At 41.5% G+C, this 20,567-nt stretch overlaps 1 long non-coding RNA gene across 1 annotated transcript; it reads left to right on the top strand.

The window, feature by feature from the left end:
- Window positions 1-337: 337 nt before the first annotated feature.
- LOC114016702 (uncharacterized) lies at window positions 338-20,356 on the top strand. Its single transcript, XR_003561327.2, has 3 exons — window positions 338-463; window positions 14,687-14,736; window positions 18,661-20,356. It is a non-coding gene; the product is annotated as an uncharacterized LOC114016702 (long non-coding RNA).
- The last annotated feature ends 211 nt before the right edge of the window (window positions 20,357-20,567 follow it).

Here is a 20,567-nt window from a genome sequence, read left to right as displayed (position 1 = left end):
AAGACACACAGCACCACGGTGGGAAGAAGAAAAGGAGGGATATCTGGATACGATAGGGAAATATGTGAGGATAATGTCTTCTCTATTAAGGGAATATCAGACAGAATTAAGACCAGGAAACATAATTTTTCTATAAATTGTTTCATTATTTTGATTTACTTTACTAATCCTTCCCTTCCATGCAGTATTGTTTTTGTTAAGATCCCACAGAGCCAGGTTATTCATCTATCATCTTGATAAGCAGCACTATAACATCACATACAGAGATGGGAATGCAGCCAACCAGGCTAACAAGAAACACCTGAACCACTGGATTAGACAACACAGAACCAGCAAATCTCCCTTAATATAAGAACTGGAGTAAGGAGGCACGAAGAGATGTAGTGCCAACAGCTCGGTTTTCATCAAGGGTGGAAGCAGTCTGTGAAAGAAAGAAGAAAATACCACTCTTCTTTTTCTAAAAGTAGGTAAAAATCTTATTTTGTAAATAATTTTTAAAGATGCTGAAAAAAAGGCATGAATGCACAAAATCAAATAGAGCACTGCATTCACCAGCAGGGAAACTAACAGCTGTTTCCACATATGTTATAAAATACGGGGGATAACTTAGGCTCTAAATGGGCTCCCAGACAGTAGAATGTGTCAGTAATAAGGATAGGTTTCAGTAACAAGCTGCACAGAAATGTCGTCTGGTTTTGAAAAAAATTTGGATCAAGTTGAATCATCTTTTCTCATTCTCCAAATTCAAATGGACAGACCAGAACAAAAATCTTAATGTATAGCTTAAGAGAGGATACGGATTTCTTTTCTGAGGGAAAAATTTAGGTGCATGAGAAAGTTACTGTGCAGATTGGAGACAAGAGTATCTCTGAGGGGAGCAATATGAACTTTTATAAAAATGCAAAGAGACTTGAGCAGGGAAGTTTTACATTAATAATTTCAATCAGGTGAGCAGAATGCATAAAGGAAGTACAGCAAAAAGACCAACACAAAACCTGAAAGCATACAGTATATCATCTGTAGGAGCACAAAGAACAGGAAACTGATACCACAGGGAAAAGGGTGGGAGTTACAGAACAGGATCAAAGTCAACATAGGTCTGTAGCATTATGTCTTATTAATAAGATTTACTTGAGCATGAGTGACTGGCAAAAGCAGGTGAAGTGGGATTGAATCGTTACACAAACTTCAATAGAGTTATTATCCAGCTGCAGAAGACTGACAAAAAGTTGTCAGATTCAACTCAGTTATAATAGCCATGTACTCAGAAGATGATTGTGACCTAAAACTTTGCCAGCAAAAATGGAGTTACATCCTGACATTTAATAAATAAATAAACCAATAAATCAAACCCAAACCCACCATTCTCTTTGCAGGAGAAGAAAATAGGGTTATAATTTTCATATCAACATTCCATTGAAATAGCCAGGTCAAATAATAATGCTAAGCAATGGAAAAATAAAACACTGCAACAGTAGTCCAGAAAATTTCTGGAACAATATCAGATAACCTGTGCATAGCGAATATGACCAGAACACATACCCTTACATGCCTCTTAGATCTAGAAAATTCCCTCTTTGATCTAGGGAAAGCTGACTTGATAAAGACAGAAAAGTATTAGTGAGTGCTGGTTTGAGAACCAGAGTTTGTGCTGACGCCTTTTGAATTCATGACAAGGAGACCCTCCCCTGTGATTTCAGAAGACCTTGCTGAGAATGCTCCGAACATCCTTCACTTAGTCCCTTGTGGAAGACAGAAAATATTTGGCTTCAGCTCAGTCTGAAGGAGGAAGGAGAAATCTCTCTATGCCTTTTACTTTTATTAAAGCTGGTAAATTTAAAACATAGAATGGGCTTTTTCCTTCTAAGCAACTCAGCAGAGGGCTGCTGAAGGTTACTAGTTTCCCACATATGCCATATACTACCTTTATCCATAAATAACTACAGAATGCCCTAACAGCTTGAAGCTCTAAGAAAAGTTGTAACAGGTTTTAAAAAAACAGACATAAAGATAGTTAACATAGTGTAAACATTAGAGATAGATTTCTTGTAGGTGCTTGTAGCTTTGTCAATGATTTTGAAAGTCCCTCCCAAAACCAGGAAAAAAGACTTACAGCATTTGGGATCCAATCCATTTTCCATTGCAATCCCTGTTATTTCAAGGAAAAGCAAATGGTTTCTCAGGGGAGGTGTAAACCAGCAGAATTAAAATTGTATAGATCAGCTTATACACAACAATGAAGCCATATCTATGTGCAGCCAGCTGCTCCACTCAGAAGCCCCAAGTAATTCGCTTCACTACCAGCCACACCAAAATTTCTCTCAACACTCACCAGTTTAGCAAGGAACAGAAGAGAGCCCAATGCCAAATACCAAAGTTGTATTTTTCTAAGGGGGAGAAAAAAAAACAAACCACAAACCCACATATATACAAAACCCACATCAACAGGTTTTACAACCCATATGGTCTTCAAACCTGGTCTGCAGATCAATACAGAATAGATACCTGGCAGAGACGTGCTCTTTACTCTTCAACTCTTTGTACATGCAAGAAGAAACACGCTGAACACCAACGCTTATACCAAATGTTAACAACAATTGGCCATTGAAGTTTCAGTGACAGAGCTGGGGGTGGGGGAAATGGAAGAAGCCCCTAATGTCTTTATGGGAGGTCTCCCAGGGACCAGCAAAACCAGAAGGTGCTGTTGGGTTTTGCTGTCCATGCAGAGTGGGCACAGGTGAGGGCAACTCCCAGAATCAAACCAGGCAACAAAGCAACTCTGCATGGTGCTCCTGCACTGGCATAAATGCACCAAGAGGAGAATCCTGTTGGAGGACAGCGGTGGAAGGAGTCCTCCCTGGTGATGAGAAGTGCTGAGCTGTTTCTCATAACCTTCAACGTGGGTGACTGAGTGTGCCCTCTCCATGTGACCTTTTGATGAATCACATTTTAAACAAAACAAAACCAGAAGGATCCCCAGCTGCTGGGAGGACCTGAGACAAGTTTCTTGTGCAAAGTACTGTTCCAAAGAGATAACCGTTCAAAGCTTAAATGCTGCAGGAACTGTGACCTCTCCGCTTTGATGCATAAGCTGCATAGTAATTCCCACCCTTCACCTGCTCCTACTGAGCTTTTACAGTCTTTTCCTCCAACAATAAATCAAGTGCTTGCCCTCCAGAGTCACTCAGAATCAAAAGCAAGCTGTGGAGCAAAGCCATCATGTTTTGCTGAGGTTGTACAACTGACAGCTTGCAGTCTTCCTGAGAACACAAGTGCAAAACTTTAAAGTACCTTGCAAGTGCAATGTAGCTGCTGCACGCACTTTGATCTTGCTGTTCCATGTTTCCAGGTGAGTGAGTGGCATGTACAGCAGGGAAGGGCGAGATATTGCCTCTAAGACTACTGAGGACAACAGTACGACATAAGCCAGGGTTAAATCTTGTCCCCAAATAACTGGTGCAGTTGCTTAGCATCTGTACACGTCCTACACCTCAGACCAGGTCTTCACCCTCCAACAGCTTTTATATGACCCTTGGCACCATTTTGCAGTCTAAGGAGGAGTTTAGAAATAACAGCAGGTGAGATTCTTCACAACGGCTGCTTTCAGCTAGGAAGGGGAAGGTTTAGGGGTAAAGCAGGTTGGCAGGGGTCCTCCAAGCCATAGTCCCTGTGCTCCAGTCGTGGCTCTTTTATTGACTGTTTACCCAACACAAGGCTAGAATAAAGTGTGTGTGGAATCACAGAGGGGCCAAAATAAAATTATATAGAATGCTTTCTTCTGTTATTTCCTGACTTCAATCCCAAGCCAAGGTTTGCTAGCCCAGCTCTCAGGCTCCCCTGATCCCTTTCTACAGCCTCAGTACATACAGGGCAGCAGAGTGGGATGGCTGTCAGCCTTGTGAAAGGGAAGGCTGGATCCTCAACCAGCCTCTCCATGTAGCTTGTGATTTACCTGCTGGCCACAGGGAGACCAAGCATATCCTTCAGTAGAAATGCACTTTTGTTATTTGCCAAAGTCTGGCTTTGGGTTGAACATAGCCAACAGAAGGGAACAAATAAATCAGTGCAAGAGAAAGAGAAAAGAAGTAGGTCTAGCAGAGGTACAGGGTTTTTAAGTAGAAGCTAACCTAAGCATGAAATTTATTTTATGAAATCCATTTAACTTGAAGAAGTCCTACATGTCTGGACAACACTAAGAGAAGATCAGGAAGTCTTGGGACAAAGACACAGTCATAAACAGGAAAGCACCCAAACAGGTGACCCCTAGGAGAAAATACATCAGGTGCTCCACTGTGATTTGATATGGCTGATGGATGGGGTAAGACCCTCAAAATAAAACTGAGGAAACTTTGAAGAAGAGTATAAATGTCTCAAAACCTTTTTAAAATGTAAATCTCTCTCTGTCAGTTGAACAACTTGACCAGGTAGGAGGAAGTAAGTAGGACTTTTAGGAGGAAGATGTAACCAGCACAGAGGTTATAGCCAATGTTTCCTTCTTTGTAACTTAGTCCCATATCTTTGGTGAAAGAACATCCAGGTTCAAACTGGCTCTTGTTCCTCTAGCAAATGAAATACAGGACAAATTTGCTGCATTCTTTATATTTGTAGTCGTTAGCCTTCTAAAGTTCAGGAATGAATGCTTCAAAGGAAACATTCTCAGTACTTTTCCTATAGTTCAACTTTGTTTTCCTTTTCTCTTCATAGTTTGCAACAGCCTCTTAGGAGCTTAAAAGTAAACATTGCTTCATTTTCCTACTGAATGTGTCTTTTTCCATTTGTCAAACAGTAATTCCCCACACCCCTTGTGTTACTAATTAAGCTTAAAATTAACATGCAAGTAAACAGCTAGAACCTCGTTTGTGCATCTGCATCATCAGAGATGACAGGAAAAGAAATGTTATGTCGAGTCCCTATCCTCACAGCACATCTCTCAGAGCGCAATGATAGCAAAACCAGCGAAGTTTTGAGCCCTGCTATTCCACATGGGTAAGTATAAACAATGCTAGATCTTCAAGGCAGCCTTCGCTAATTCTCAGATGAAAGGAAGGGAAAAAGACATTGGCTCCGAAAAGTCCACAAAAAGCTACAAAAATTCCATCTGGCATTTGCTTCTCCTGAAAGTTTGCTCCCCTCTGACTGACATGTAAAGAGAAAAATATTTACAACGAGCCAATGGGTGCAACAATTGGCAGGCAAAAACCCAGGGAAAGTGCAGCATGAAGTATTATAGAAAAAGGAGGAGGTTTTAACGGTGTCAAAAAAACCTGGCCATCACGCCCTTTTGTGCAGCACAGCTAAGCAGCTGCCATCATATAAGGAACGGAGACTATTCAATGTCCTAATGTAATAGGTTTAAGGGACTGAATTTTCCTTCGCTCTTTATGTCATTTTTCTACATATTGAAAGGTGAGACCTGAGTGCATTTTAGAATAACAAAGTTTGCTCCCACTTTCCACAGATTAAAAAAATTGGGCAAAGCCTCAAACAGGGAAGTCAAGCCCGATGTCATACCGTTTTACTTACCTGTAAATTTCTTTTAAAGTACATAAATACATAAATCTCCAAGTTCTAGTCTGACTGACTTGTACCAAGCATAAAGAAATCCCATTGACACCAACTGCCAACCCTTTGAAAGGCACATTTTTTTGGAGAGCAGAGAAAATTCCTTTTAATCAGTAAAGGAAGGGTTCATTCCACCCCATAGGAACCATGTGGAAGTGACAAGGTCAAGGCAAGCGTCTAAACTTCCATCACTTATATGGAGGACATGTGTGGAAACACTGCTTTCCACCAACGAGACACCTATTTTTAGGCAGGTGAGGCTCACCGGGGAGGTCCCAGGGCTTGTGTCACTGCTGGTGTCTGAAATACAAAGCACTCGGATAGAAAACTGACCTTGAGGTCTCCTTTCTCTCTTCGATAATTATTTCCTCTAAGAGAAGCAGTGGCAAGGGCTGTGATTACATGCATGAAGGAAGCACACTAATACAATTGAAATGCTAATGGCTCCAGACAACTTGCAAGAAGGTATTTTCTGCCAGTGAGCACTGAAAAAACACAGAGCAACTCTTTGCTGTCTCCACCTACTCACAGGAAAGCCCACACGCCGTTTCAACCCTTAGACACCGTTGTCCTCCCCACTGCGCTAAACGAAGCCTAGGCACACAAAAAGAAAACAAACTGCCTTTGGTGTCACTGGGGAGACATGTGCAGGAGGCACTGTCCACCATGGATAACGGTGAGGGAATTAAGGTCACAAGTGACAAAATCCCTCTGACTAAAAGTCTAATCTTCAGATACGTGGGACCAATTCCACCAACATTGCAGTTCTTACCTTCCTCCACTAACATAATATGATTTCTCGGGGGCTTATCCACAGAGCAGAGTGCTGGGGCAGTGGCGCATAATAGTGGTCTTTCTGGAAGAAATTATCTTTTACTAACAAAGTGATGGAGATGTGATCTATGGTAAGTATCTTTTGTATTTCTGAATCTTTCAATGCAGTTACAGCAGCTAACTGGAGAGGGAGAAGCATGAAAAGGCCCGATATTTTAAATGCAAATGTTTTTCCCATTTTGAATTAAACTCTTGATTGTTTTCCTTAAGTCTTGACATCCACAGGTTCAGCTGTCTCCCAAAGCAAATTTCCTATCACATTCTTCTCCCCCTCCCTGCAGTGTCCATGGGTTGCAACATCCTATGAGACCAATTATAACATCAGCTCTTATCTTCTGTGTCACCTGGCCACAGAATTTCTTGCCTTTATCAAAGACACTCCTGCATCAAGCTGAGTAATTAGTGCTTGTCTGAAGCATATCCTTTCAGTATTTCAAGTTATTTCTTAACTGAACACAGGCTATTTAGAAAAGCTCTGAGAGCTGTCCTTTATATACCAACCCACCAAACCACTTTCAAGCTCATCTCTCCAGCTGATTTATGCCTGTTTTCTGACATGGAGCCATTTCCTTCAGATCAGAATGTGGTTTAATGCCTGTCTGGCTACTTAAGTGGCAATTCCATCTTTAATTAGAAAGTACAATTTCCACTACTCCACATGTCTGGGAAACGAACCATTTGTAATACCTCCTCTGTACAGAACTGATCAGAAAGAAAATTTGGCAAGGGTTCTGCATTTTCCTGCAACTCACACCAGAGGCTGGGGGTGGAAAACACAGTTATTACTGGAGATGGATGCCTGAAGAGATAAATTCCGCCCTAATTGTACCAGATCCAGGATGACAAGGACAGGAAAGCATTGTTATCAGCTAGGCAAGGCTGGGATTTGAACTTATTTCTGCCAAAGTGACATCCTCCACCAGACCCCAGAGGTAATGCATACACAGGCACACCGCTGTGTCCTTGTTTCTATGCAAAGTGCAGAAATTTACCGTAACAAGTGGCTCATATACCACCACTTTTGTTTCTGCTCTTGGAGACTGAATGCCACTTCACCACTTAGCATTTCTGCATCAAGCAGTACATTTTCTAAGGGTTACAAGGGTTACAGTTGCCCTGGGCAAGGGGTGAAATCAACAATAAATGAAGCTTCGCCATCATCATTTCATTAAGTACCTCAGTGTCAAACAGCCTCTCTGTGATAGCATTCAGGTTGTTCTTCAAAGTCCATAACAGAGTCCAAGGGAATTGGTTTTGACAGCAGAAATGCTGAGAAGCAGCCTAGGGGAAGAGGTGGTGCAGAAGGAATATTAGCAGCATCTGACAGCCTGGCATGGACATCATCTCCAAGAAGGTGATGTTATGGGAGAGCAAAACCCCAGGTAAAAGACTGAAAAGAGTAAAGGGCTCTAAATGGGTTTCTGGGGAAAGACTCAACTACTGAAATCTACAGAAAGTCAAGGTGTCCAGCTCTGAGAACCAAGGTGAGCTGAACACTCAAAGTCGTATTGTATACATGAGCTCAACAGCAGACACAAGGCTGGTTGTGAGGAGGTCAGTGGGCATAGCTGAAATTATTTAGTTCAGGGATTCTGGTGTGGTTTTAGTTTGGTTCCTAGAGAGCGACTGTGTCAGCCTTGCATCCCACAGACAAAAAGGATTTCTGAAAGTAGAATGAGATGTTTAAGACAGAATGAAGCAGGACATGGACCTGTTGGAGCAGGTCCAGAGGAGTTCATGAAAATTATCAGAGGGATGAAACTCTTCTCCTATGGAGACAGGCTGAGAGACTTGGGGTTGTTCAGCCTGGAGAAGAGAAGGCTCTGAGAAGACCTTATTGCAGCCTTTCACTACTTAAAGGAGGTTTATAGAAAAGATGGGGACAGACTTTTTTTGTAGGGCCTTTTATGATAGGAGAAGGGATAATGGTTTTAAACTAAAAGAGGGTAGATTTAGACTAGAAAGAAGGAAGAAAATGTGTACAATGAGGGTGGAGAAATACTGGAACAGGTTGCCCACAGAGGTGGTAGATGCCCCATCCTTGGAAAATTCAAGGTCAGGTTGGACAGGACTCCGAGCAACCTGTTCTAGTTGGAGATGTCCCTGCTCATTGCAGGGGCATTGGACTAGATGATCTTTAAAGGTCTTTTCCAACACAAACTATTCTATGAGTCTATGAATTTCAGACTCTAAACAAGGAGCGTATTTTGTATGGGTATTATAAAATACTCATAAACATAGTAAAATGCTGGACTCTCCATCTCAAGAGACAGCTGAACAATGACTGAGTAAAATACTGAAAGCTGTGCAGGAAAAAAAAAAAAAAAAACAAAAAAAAAAACCCAAAAAAAACCCCAAACAACAGTCCAAAGCATGAATGTGGTACAGGAATTTCTGAGCTCCAGAAAAGGATTCGGCAGGCCGTGTACTGAGACGATAACCCCTGCCCCATCTTCCACATCCAGTGGAAATACGAGAAGGCAGAGGTCACATGATCCCTCACTTTGAGCACCATGAGTCCCTCGTGCATCACCTTTTGTTCAACCGATTGAGCAACCACCTAAGCAGCACTATCTGGAAACAAGATGTAACAAAACATATGGGCTTCCAGCCCTACTGAAAAGGGAATCATGCTGCTCCTCTAGCGGTCTCCAGTAGGGAATTGTCATTCTGTTATTTTTAACTGCTAAATTAATCATTCAGTCTTGCAAGTACGTAAAGAAAATAAGTATTGATGTAGGGATTCGTTGTGATATATTGACACAGACTGGGATGCTGCAATACCATTAAGCACAGACTGCTAATATTTCCACATACTCCTAGTCTAGAAGACTCTTTACACCCAAGCGTTACAGAAACTATCCATTAAAATTTAGCATATTACAGTGAATTTTATTTTTAGGCAGAACCTGAGTCTAATGTTTCTATTACTTTTTTAATCCGCTGGAAATGGTCTTTACAATTCAATTAATATCCCATTATAGTGCTCCCAGCTGCGTGTTGCAAATACAAGACGCAGCTGAAACAAAAGGAAAACTAAGCAAGCTCTTTACACAGTCCATGCTGTGAAGTCTGCTTATGGGGAACAGTGGCATACCCGTGAAATATAAATGCAAGATAAAAACCCTACTACTTTAAAAATTTAAGGAGTCAGTAGACCAGCTCTTGAAACCATGGAAATGTTATGTGCAGTAGGGGAGCTACTGGACAGTCCCAGGGCAGAACTGGTAACCACATCATTTCCACACATGCTGTTACTGCAGCTCCCCGTGCAGCGTCCCAGGCAGATGCAACCTCCCAGGGCAGCTTGTCCTGCCCTACCCCAGCAAGCTGTCTGCTGCGGCAAATTCAGAGGCAGAGCTGGGTGCACATCCCTAATACATGGGTGAAAATGTTTTGTTCCCTCTTCATGGAAACAATATGAGACTGTAATAACATTATTTTAGAAATCTTTTTTCTTTTCTTTTTTTTTGGATCAAAATTACTCTGAAAATTTGGGTTGAGGTACCTGTCTCCTCTGTCATGTCCCAGGTGGGACGTTGTCACTGAGAAATGAAATGTGACAGAGCTGGAATGCAAGTTGTCCATTTGTCTAACATATGTTTTCCATCCTATTTTTGACAACATGACAATGGAGGAAGAATCCAACACAAAATGATAGAAAGAACCGACTACCAAGGGAAAACTATGTTCTTTATGTTCCCTAAGTCATTTCACAGTTAATATATACACTGTATATATGAAAGTTTTTTTGCTTCTATTCATAAGCCCCCCCCCTCCCTCCCCCACACACTGTTCTAACAAAAGCCGTTTCAAAGCCATTAGGCATCAAGAATGCCAAATGAACCTACCTTTTATATTGCAGCACACTATTTTCCATGGGATAACTGTATCTCACAGTGCCTTAAGCTTTGCTAATAGATGCAGTTGTTTAACTAATCCAATCCGGCCAAAAATGGGATTTTCATATTTCACTGTGAGTTCAACGGCTCGTGGCAGAAGAGCTAGGACATAATTCTGCCTTTGTATGAGCTATTAGTCCTCTTTGGGAAAGATTAATCAGTTTGCAGGATTCCCTCCTCTTGCCTATCAAATGGAGACTGTTTTTGTAAAGCTAAAAGCTCTTAAAGAAATACGTTGATCAGCTGGATCAGGGATCTCAGCAGCTCTGTGACTGCCTTTTCCTTTAGCCACACTTACACCCGCATTACCCCAGCTGCTCGCCACCTTCTCTGTGCTCTGGCCCCTCTCCATTGATTGCTTTCCTAGCAGGTCCATGCTTCAGTATACGAGGGTCAGGGGAAACAGGGCTGGCTGGAGTGACATACAAGCCAGAGTCCTCAACGTTGCCCAGAGAGGTCCATTAATCTCCTTCCTATTGTTTGTCCAACTGAATCCAGGTATTCTTTCCTAATAGATCAAGTCCAGATCTCCCACTTTTTTCTTTAAAGGCCCAACATAAATCTGCCTATAATATCTTTTTTCCTGCTGTTTCTCTCTTGCACCAAGACTCCACTCAGCTTGCACCCCTCTGCCTTGATGTGCAGAGCAGCTTCTTGCTCTCACAGATGTGCCTGCTAACTTACTCCTTTTTTTTTTTTTTCTCTCTCTTTCCTTCGTCTTTTTCACATGGAGCTTACCAAGATTTCCACCTTTTCCATGTCTGAACTGATCTTGATTCTGATTTTGACAGGAGGATTTGAACACACTCCCACACTTTCCAGCTCTGAATAGGCAACTCACAGCCTGCCACAAACATGATGCAATTCAAGTTAATCTGATCTGTGGAGGAGGAAGCGAAGCTAAATCGCTCTACTCACATTTTTTCCAGGCTAGGGATATGGTAGCTGACCCTGAGATGGTCACCCCTCAGGGAACTCGTATGTTTTCCAAACCCTTACGTTACAGGGCAAGGGGTTTTAGGAGTTGGGGGTAATGATTGTGAAAAATTGTTAGTGAGTTTGAAGCCTCGATACAGTAAAAGACTTGAGGCAAAGAGAAGCTTAAAACCTTGTCCAATAATATCTTTGGTGTGTCTTAGCTGGTGAGAAGCCGGTGGTAGCAGACCTGTGTGTGTGCACATATGCTTTACACAAGGGAAGTTTGCCACATACCTTGCTCGCCAGCAAAATGTCCCCTAATGTCTGCTGCATGGGTACACAAATGCACAAGAACTCTGCAATAAGTGCAGACACGAGGGGAGGGGGGGAAATGATCTTATGGAATCAGTTTGTCACATCTGGAGCTTACTGTGTCACAGAGAAAAGTGGTGATTTGAGCTGACCAGGATATGGCTGTGCAGCAAGAAGTTACAAGATGCTTTACAGGGAAATGACCATTTTTTTAACTTCCATTTATAACTATTTATTTTTACCTTATTCGTATTATCTGGGTAATGAATAACTTGTGTGGTTCTTTTATTATGCGATACTGTTTTTATAAACCTCTACAGCTTGGTACCTCTATAACACGTCACTCTTCAGACTGAACAGCCAAGAAAGGTTTTGGCAAGGTTTAAAAAGTTCTGGTGAGAACTATGTCCAAAGGAAAACTGCCTCAACCTTGTCTCTGCTCAAGCTTTGTAAACTAGTTCCCAATACAACTTAGTGGAGCAGCTTTAGGATGAAATAGTTCTGATATTAACTTTTAATAGCATCTACGCTGTCATAAGCAAAGCAAGGTCTGGGTTCCTTGTTTTGCCAGAATTGCTACAGCAGGAGGGTTTTTTGGAGGAACAGGGCCAATAGCAGAGATCTTTGTCACCAGCTGCTGCTACACAACTTTCACCCAGCCGCCGGGTAAGCTGTGATTTGTGACCAACAGCTGTGCTGACAAAAGCTTTGCAGTGTGGTTGTGTTGCACATGTAATTTTGCCACTGCACTGCTCAAGGGTAAAGGAAGAAGCTGTGGCTGCAGAAACTTCTTTTCCCCACCTGCATTTGGCCAGCCAAATACTCATCGATACAACTACCCTGGCCCTCAATCGCCAGCCTTCAGGTCTTACTCTTCTTGAAAGTCAACAAGGCATCAGCTTCGGGTTATCTACATAACATCAAAAACAGGTCTGGTCTGGTCTGGTCTGTGGCTTGTCACTTTTGATAGCATTACTGGTATCTTATTTCCTAAAGTTTCTCTTAGATCTATGGTTTTATACAGAGCCAGTAAAAATGAATGACCAGAGCACTGGGGAGCCATCCCCACCTGAACGGTTATACCATCCAGGGAGGGAGTGATGCTAATAAGGTCTCACACAACTACTCTGCCTGGCTGTTATTAACCCATTTAAACCTTGTACTTAATCCTTTCTTCTCCTACATTCCCCTTCAGCACTGCCATTTCATTTGTTTTCATTAAAAAAAATAGAAATACCCCCTGAAACAAACTACCCACAAGAGAAAAGACAGACAATGTCCTGCTGCTTACATTCTCTGTGCTACGCTGCTGGTATAATCAGATTAAAATGTTCAAAAATGGATCATACTAAGATCATACATCATACATAATGGTGGATCAAGCTTTCATTGTCATAAAAACAGATAAATAGAAGTAAAAATGGAAAATAAATTGAATTTAGTATAAGCAGTAAAAACTTTTTCAAAGGATTAGCTGAACACTATTAACAATGATGCCAGGGGAAATACTTGATTGTGGATGCTGAGTAACAGCTCTGTAATTATGTTCTTCTAACCACTTTTTAATTATTATTTATTTTTACTAAAAAGGTCCTAAAGACTGGAGTCAAGACTAAGACTCTGTTGTGCCTAGTGCTGCTCATTCATAGAGATGGAAGTTTCCTCCAATCGTACCTTCTGTGAAACCAAACTCCAGGAAAGCAGATCTTCTGCAGACCACAACCTAATTACATCTTTCAGGGAACTGAATTTAAATCAGTGCCACAGTTCATAGCTGAGACCTGGCATTGAAGCTTTGGGACACACAAAATGGAAAGAACAGGAAAGAAATAAAATACACTATTTTGTGTTATTGAAGCCACAGGTTGGAATATAAATAGGTGAAAATGAAGTACAAAATTCAAAACTAAAGCTGAGAATTTCAGTGAAAAGCTGACAAAAGGAATGATGTTTTTAAAGTCCATTTACATTAAGATTTCTGGCAGATATTGAAATACAGCTTTTCTGCTGCTCTAATCACAGAACACTGCAGCATAAGTCTATGTGAGAAAAGAAGAAACATCTTCTGGCTGGTCCAGCTCAGCAAGACAATAATAATTCAACAAAGGAATAACAGCACTTCAGTACCCAACACTAATTCTGTATTAATTCAAAGCTATGTTTAAAATAGTGTGTAATTATCTTCAGATCTGTCCCTCTCAATCACAGATCATATATAGACAAACACTAGAAAACGCTGAAGAGGAGCCTTGCTCTGGCTGGGGAGGGGGATAGGAGCCAGGGCAGCAGCTTTCTGCCATCTCCCATTTAAATCTCCCTTTTGCAGATCACTTGGCAAAGCGAGCAGCAAGTTCAGTTCAGCTCGTGTTCATAGGCTTTAAACAATTTAACATCTTCCATAAACCCTGTGGCTAGGAGCTCATCGTTTTATGCACCAAGAGCTCCATTAGCCGAGGCTGTAAGTGACACTTTACATTATCCAGCCGCTTGCAGGTGCAGCTTTCTCGGTTTTGCTGGAGGTTTCTTATTTGGAGAAGAGTGCACTAAGAGGCATTAATTACGTTTCTCTCTTGGTTTTATAGACACTGATTTATTTCCATCAGCTCTTTAAACTCAGAGGCAAATCTTGTGCATGTAGATTCATTTATGCATACCAGGGCAGAAAATTAATAAAATTATTTGCCCGCTTTTGATGCCTGCTCCTACATTAAGTGAGCTCCTGCTTATATGAGTAGTAGCAATGGGATCAAGATTAATCTCATGCCTGGGTAGCAGACATGATTCATCGTGTTGGACTAAATCCCTGTAAGAGCTGGATTTTGGTTACCTCATGAAAAACTTCCTTAGGTGCACGCAGTGGTGATGTAACGAGACAAGGCATCCCAAGGTAACCTCAACACACAACCTGCTTCTTCTGACAAAGGCAATTCACTCTCTCCCAGCTCACCTTCAAGGAGGCTATATTGGGTGTAGGTGACAGTAAGAGACATTTTTGCTTGAGTAAAAACAGACTTGGCAAATTACTGCACTTTTATATTTGTTGTGGTACAAAGTATGCAAATGGCATCTTGCTTAGAAAAGAATGATGTGCATGTTATTTGATCTCTCCAACTCTTTCCTCAATTCTTATGGAATTCATCTACCATTTATTTATGCAGAGTCTAGAATTGGGAATTCATTCTCAAAGGAAGAGTTTCTGGCCGTCCAGGTATTATTTTCTTTTTTTTGTTTGTATTTTATTTGAAATGATAAATTATTGTGATTTTTTTGTGTGTGTGGCTTTATACTTTATTATTACCCCGTTTGATTCATTAATTAGAAAACATGGGGCTCTAGCAGACCTACAGGCTATGTCCCAGCTGAGGATCTGCTGTACCTTAATCATCCTAAGCAATGCTGAACTAAGTGCTTCTTGGAGACCTCCAGTGATGGATACTGTACATCTCCCACACAGCTCTAAAGCTCTTCCAAGAAGACTTTTTCCTGACCTGAATGTAATTCTAACCTGAATTTCACTTTCTGCATGTTAAGCTCATTACTTCTTGTCCAGCTCCTGGAGCACTGCAAAACTCGTACTCCCTATTTTCAGCAAATTTAAGACTTAGGTCAGATTTTCTAGGCCTCTCCTTCCACAGTTCATTCTCCAGGGTGTCTATGACTGCTCAGCATTTTCTTTAAGTGTCTTACCAATATATGTATATAACATCGCAGTTGAGATCTAACCACTGCTACATGTGTGTAGACTTAAAGTCTCTTGCAAATAAGTATTTGTATATACATGTCCCAGCCTAACCTATGGGTTTACAACAGCACAGCATAGTACACAGGGGTTCATGACAATGTTGCAAAAAGACAATATATAAAATTAGACTTTCCTAATTTTTCTGAAATGTTAATATCTGGGAAAACTTTTGCTCTAAGATTTCACAAATTAGTTTTCTCTAAACAATGCCATCTAAACCCCCCCAAAATCCAGTATTTTCAATTCTTATGTTATGAACTTGCAGTTTCTTCACTAGCTTGGTTTGTAAGCACTGCAGAAAACAACAACTTCTTGAGGAAAGCTGTTTAGAGATCCCATCCTCTAGCAAAGCCTGTGTCCGCCGCAGAACTCCACGCAGGACAACCACTTCTGCTGCAACCACAAACCAGAAACACTGTTTTCCTATTCCCACCCCTTCTAACTCTGACAGAATTATGAAAGAGGCCAGGTTCTCTGCTGGGATCTGGGCTGTCTTTTCCATTTAGGGTTACACTGGAGGCTGCTAATGCACGATGTTTTGTTACCATAATTAGGTTAGCCAGGAGCATGAAATAAAGTCTTACTTCTAGCTGACCAAATTAAGCTTGGCAATAAAATCAGCCCTGTAACTGTCATGGTGTCGTGCTGAAACCCCTCAGTGGCAGATTTGGCAACCCTGTGCTACCAGTGCATTCCTATGTCTTGCTAGTCAGTGTTTTCTAAAGTTTGAATTTAAGTCTCCAGTCTTCCTAGTTGCAAAATGGATGCCAAGAATTCCTGATTTAGCCTTTTAAGCCCATCAGTCGGCTTGTTTAACTGTTTAACATGACAGTTTAACTGTTCGTGGCCGATCACCTGTTTCTGTGGTAGGTTATGATGTATAAGAAATGCAATCAGGTGCAATTGGTGGTGCAGTTTTATGAAGCCACTTTTGTGATGAGAGAAACACAGGACTGCAATTTGGGAAGAATGTGAAATAGACTGAGAGCAATCAAAAGGGTAAGTCAGACCACAAAGAAAGTAAGTGGCAATATAATGTATTTGACAAGCAGAAATATCAAAGCTAATAAGGTGCAGCTGTGTGAGGCACAGGAAGCTGTGTTTGATTCTGAATCATTTATAAGAAGCCATTCAATTGCCTGACACCATATTAGCATATTTAAATAGTTTTAATCTGGTTTCATCGCCGTGGTTAAAATTGCTGACAAGGAGGGAAAATAATGATGAACAGAATCAGGCACAGCAAATAGTAGAACCGTAAATGGGCTTACGGAGGCATTAGGAACAACAGCACACCTAATACAACAGCAAAACCAGATCACAAGGGAAGAACTCAGGAGGCAAAATTTCAAGTGAACATGCTTTGAAACAGTCTTTCCTTTTCCAGTTTTAGTTTACCCTTTGAATTAGATCATAGCTGAAGTGGGTGTCGAAGGGGGTAGGAGATATATGCATCATTCAAAAGGCACAACTTAAGAGATATTACTTCTCAAGCAATTTGCTCAGAGGCAGCAACTCTGATATGTCCTGTACTGACTGAGATCTGAAGATGGGCAGAGTTAGCTGGCACATCACCAGTTCTGCCAAAAATAACTGAAAAGGCTGACAAGTGCTCAGAAACATCGGGAGCCTGAAAACTCATGAGACCCTTCTGAAAGCAGCTTTAAGAATTCTGGTTTGTAATGTTTTCTGATCTTAACTTGGAAAGTAGGGGAGCATTTTAATTGATAATTGAGAAACATTGCAAGTAAGGCTTTAAGGAAAAGCATTGATGGATCTTGAAGAAATTGAAAGACCTGGAAAGTATATCCTTCCTGCATGTCCCAAAGTAATTCAAGCAAAGACTAATTTCAATCCTTAAGCAAAGCACTAGCAGCAAACTCATTTCCACATTAAGAAACAACTGATGTGATGTTGAAGAGTATTCACAGTGTAAAGGAAGTTCCTCTGTATTCCCCAATGTCTGCAAAAGTCTATTTTGAGCAGCTGGGTTTCTGCAATCCCTCCTCATCAAAGCTTGGAGCCGGAGCAGCTGTTGTTTCTGGAATGCAAGAATCGCAGACACCAGCAGCACTGCTTTCCTGACAGACTCCCTTCCCGTCAGGCAGCACTGCCTTGGGTGCCACACACTCAGTGAGATGCCACCTGTCCCCACAGTCTCCTCCCCATAGCCACCTCCATATTTTACCATTGAAACACCCCAGAACATTGCAGCATCCCTATACTGAAAATGCACAGAGGATCTGCCTCTTCAGACCTAAAAAAACCCCAAATTTTGTTGGGTTTTTTTTTTAAATTTAAAAAAAAATTAAAAACCTGCCCTCTTCTAATGTTATACTAATATACAGACAGTGCATTGTGATATATAGCAGAATTAAGTTTATGTAGTAAATTTCAGGCCAGCATCCATGAGACCATCCTTCCTCTTCTCTGTAGGGTCTACAAGCCTTCAGAGGCTTGACAGAATCAGCATGTCTCCGTTTGTTCCTACCACGAGGGGTTATGGGGCAATGTCCCCAAAGCTTCAGTGCTGCCCCAGGGCTGACTCTTTTACCCTAGGGGCAATGATGAGGAGTTGGGAGCATGTGGATCACACCCAGCATCTGCCGCTGCGCTCCCCTGTAGGTTGTGGCTTCACCTGTCTTTATAGAAGTAGCTGAACTGCAGGAAAGCATGCTGAAGCTCAGTGGGAAGGTAAAACAAGCAGAGAGAAACCAACCGATGTATATTCAGACACCGAAGAAATACCTACAAAAGAGATCCCTCTTATTCTTGCAGCTCTATTTCCCTTTGTATCTTTTTCTCCTAAGCTTTTTCCATTGAAAATGACAGAAGGCGATATGTCACTGGGAGCAGAGATGACAATTGCAAACGGTAGGTGTTTGCAATAGAAATTGCCAACACAAATTTTGATGTCTTTCTCCCATGGAGGCCTTAGGAAAAAAAATGATGCCTTGGAGGTTTTTTGAAAAGCTGGAATATTGCAATAAACTGTAATGCAGTACAAGGCTATATAAAATTTATGGGGCACCTTTTATGAGAACATCCCAAGGGGCTTCCTATAATAGCTATAAAACAGTAAAACACATCATGGCACAGATTTAATTTTTAAAATGGCAGAACATACACTAATGATTTACCATCATTACTCTTCATTGGAGGTCTAAGAACACAAATAAAATGGTTCTACCTAAAGTTATTTTAGGTGAAAGGCATTTGATGTCTGAATATGGTTTATATTTTAATAAGTTTAATTGGATGATTAAAACAATACCAAAAAAAAAAACAACCAAAAAACCAAAACCAAACAAATATGATGTGTTTCAGCCAGGAAGGGTGTCTGAATTATTAGTCACTGTAATTTGTTTATTGCTCCCCCGGGTTACCCAGGTCCATCCCTCCCAACCTTACAAAGGGACAGCAGAGAGAAAAGCAGCTGAACAGAGCATTTTGCTTATGTGGAAACATGCACCCTTGTACCATCAAAACTGTCAAAATGCCTCTACCGAGGAAAGTATGTAAAGGAGAAGGAGGGTCCTGGCAAGCAATGGCAAGTAAGAAAAGCAAAGGAATATACATGATCAACGGCATTAGAAATGTCTTGGCTCCCTTTCACACCTTTCCTCCAGCATTGCTGTAACATTTTCCTCCTATGCCCCCATCACCACCCGGACCACCTTACATATTAGAAGTTGACTCACTGCACAATCAAGAGCTTTCCCTGAGCTCCCATGGGTTATTAGCTACAGACACTGTTTTCTGCTAAATGTGGGTTTAAGTCCTTTTAAATGAGAACTAGCAGCAGAACTCCAGCAACAAGACCGAACTGCAACTCTGCAAATGAGTTGTTTGAAGAAAGATAAGCCAAGCACGATGCAACACACAATTAATAGGCTGAATAAGTTATGAACTGACCTCAGGGAATAAAAAGTAAGAGAATGGTGTCTGTTTTTCTCTTTGATACAGAAAAGAGGTCAAAGCTGGAGAAAAAAAAAAATCAAAGTCAAAGACCAAAGTGGGAACATCAAGTCAGATGGGACAGTAACAATTAAACGCATTAGCAATTGTGAAAGCTCAGCAACTATATTTATCTGCTTCTGTACACTTAGGTTTAACACTGAAGTGACCGCCAGTCCACATGCTTAAAAGAACATCCAAGGAATCTGTAAGCATGCAAGGTCTTGAAATAACAAAAAGCAGCCTGGACAGTCTGCTGGGCCACTTCTGTTGGCAACCTAGGTTAGGTTGAAGAAACAGAGGTTTTGTTTTTTCCTAAACTCCAAGGTCCTTCATCCCACACTGGAAATGAGCTGAAGGACCATCACAAGGGAGTGTCAGGGGAACACAAGCTGTAACCTTGAGGCAGCTGTCTAGAGACAGGAAAGTCATTTGTCACGGACAAAGACCATATTTATGTGACATGCATCCAGTGGAATTGAAGAACACCACAAAATACAAACCCACACCCTTGAATTCGACCTGATACTTGACAGTGTATCTGGGAAGACTGAGCTGCAGAGATGCTTTCAGCAGAGTATCTGCAGAAACTGCCACAGCTTAACTGGGAGGGATGTGAGTGACAGGATTCCAATCTCCACACCCCCAGTACACAGACTGCTGTGGATGAGAACAAATGCATCCCAACAGCCAGGCATATACTCATCAGCCTGGAGAAGACTTCTCCTAGCCCTAACTCCTGGTACATGGCAGGCAGAACCATGTGCAGGATAATTTTTCCTCCTCAGAAGGATAATTCACAGTGATTTTCTGACCCTGTTCATGCACTTTTGACCACCTCTGTACTGCCTCAGAAAGGGGACATACAGACATATATCTTCAGTCTCCAGCCTCCACAGAGTGGAAATGCATTTTTTTCTCTTGCCTGGAAACCACTATAACAGTAAAGCGAGCACCTGGATTCCTCACCTTACCCTCCAAACACTTTTTAGAAGAAAGCACAACGTGAAGCCTGGTCTTGTGCAAAAGCAGATGAGGATTATATACTACAGTAAGGTATACAAACAGTCCAGCCAGACATCCCCCAAATCATCTTAGTGTCTGTCCTTCTCTCTGGGTGAAGCTGAAGAATGTCAAGTCCTTCATATTAGTTAAATAAAAAAGCTTCTGATCCCAAAACTTTCTGTGTATTTGCTAACAGGGAGGCAATTTCCACACCCACTGTCACTGAAGTCCCTGTAGATGCCACATGGCCTGAGTGCTCTGCATTGACAAAGGACACACACATCGGTCAAGCTAACAGAAGCAAACCTAGCCTGGAATAGGACTTGTCAGCCAGG

This window comes from Falco cherrug, chromosome 4, assembly GCF_023634085.1.
Source record: "Falco cherrug isolate bFalChe1 chromosome 4, bFalChe1.pri, whole genome shotgun sequence".
Taxonomy (NCBI): domain Eukaryota; kingdom Metazoa; phylum Chordata; class Aves; order Falconiformes; family Falconidae; genus Falco; species Falco cherrug.
The sequence above is the reverse complement of the archived record's forward strand: the minus strand, read 5'-3'. Positions and strand labels throughout refer to the sequence as shown.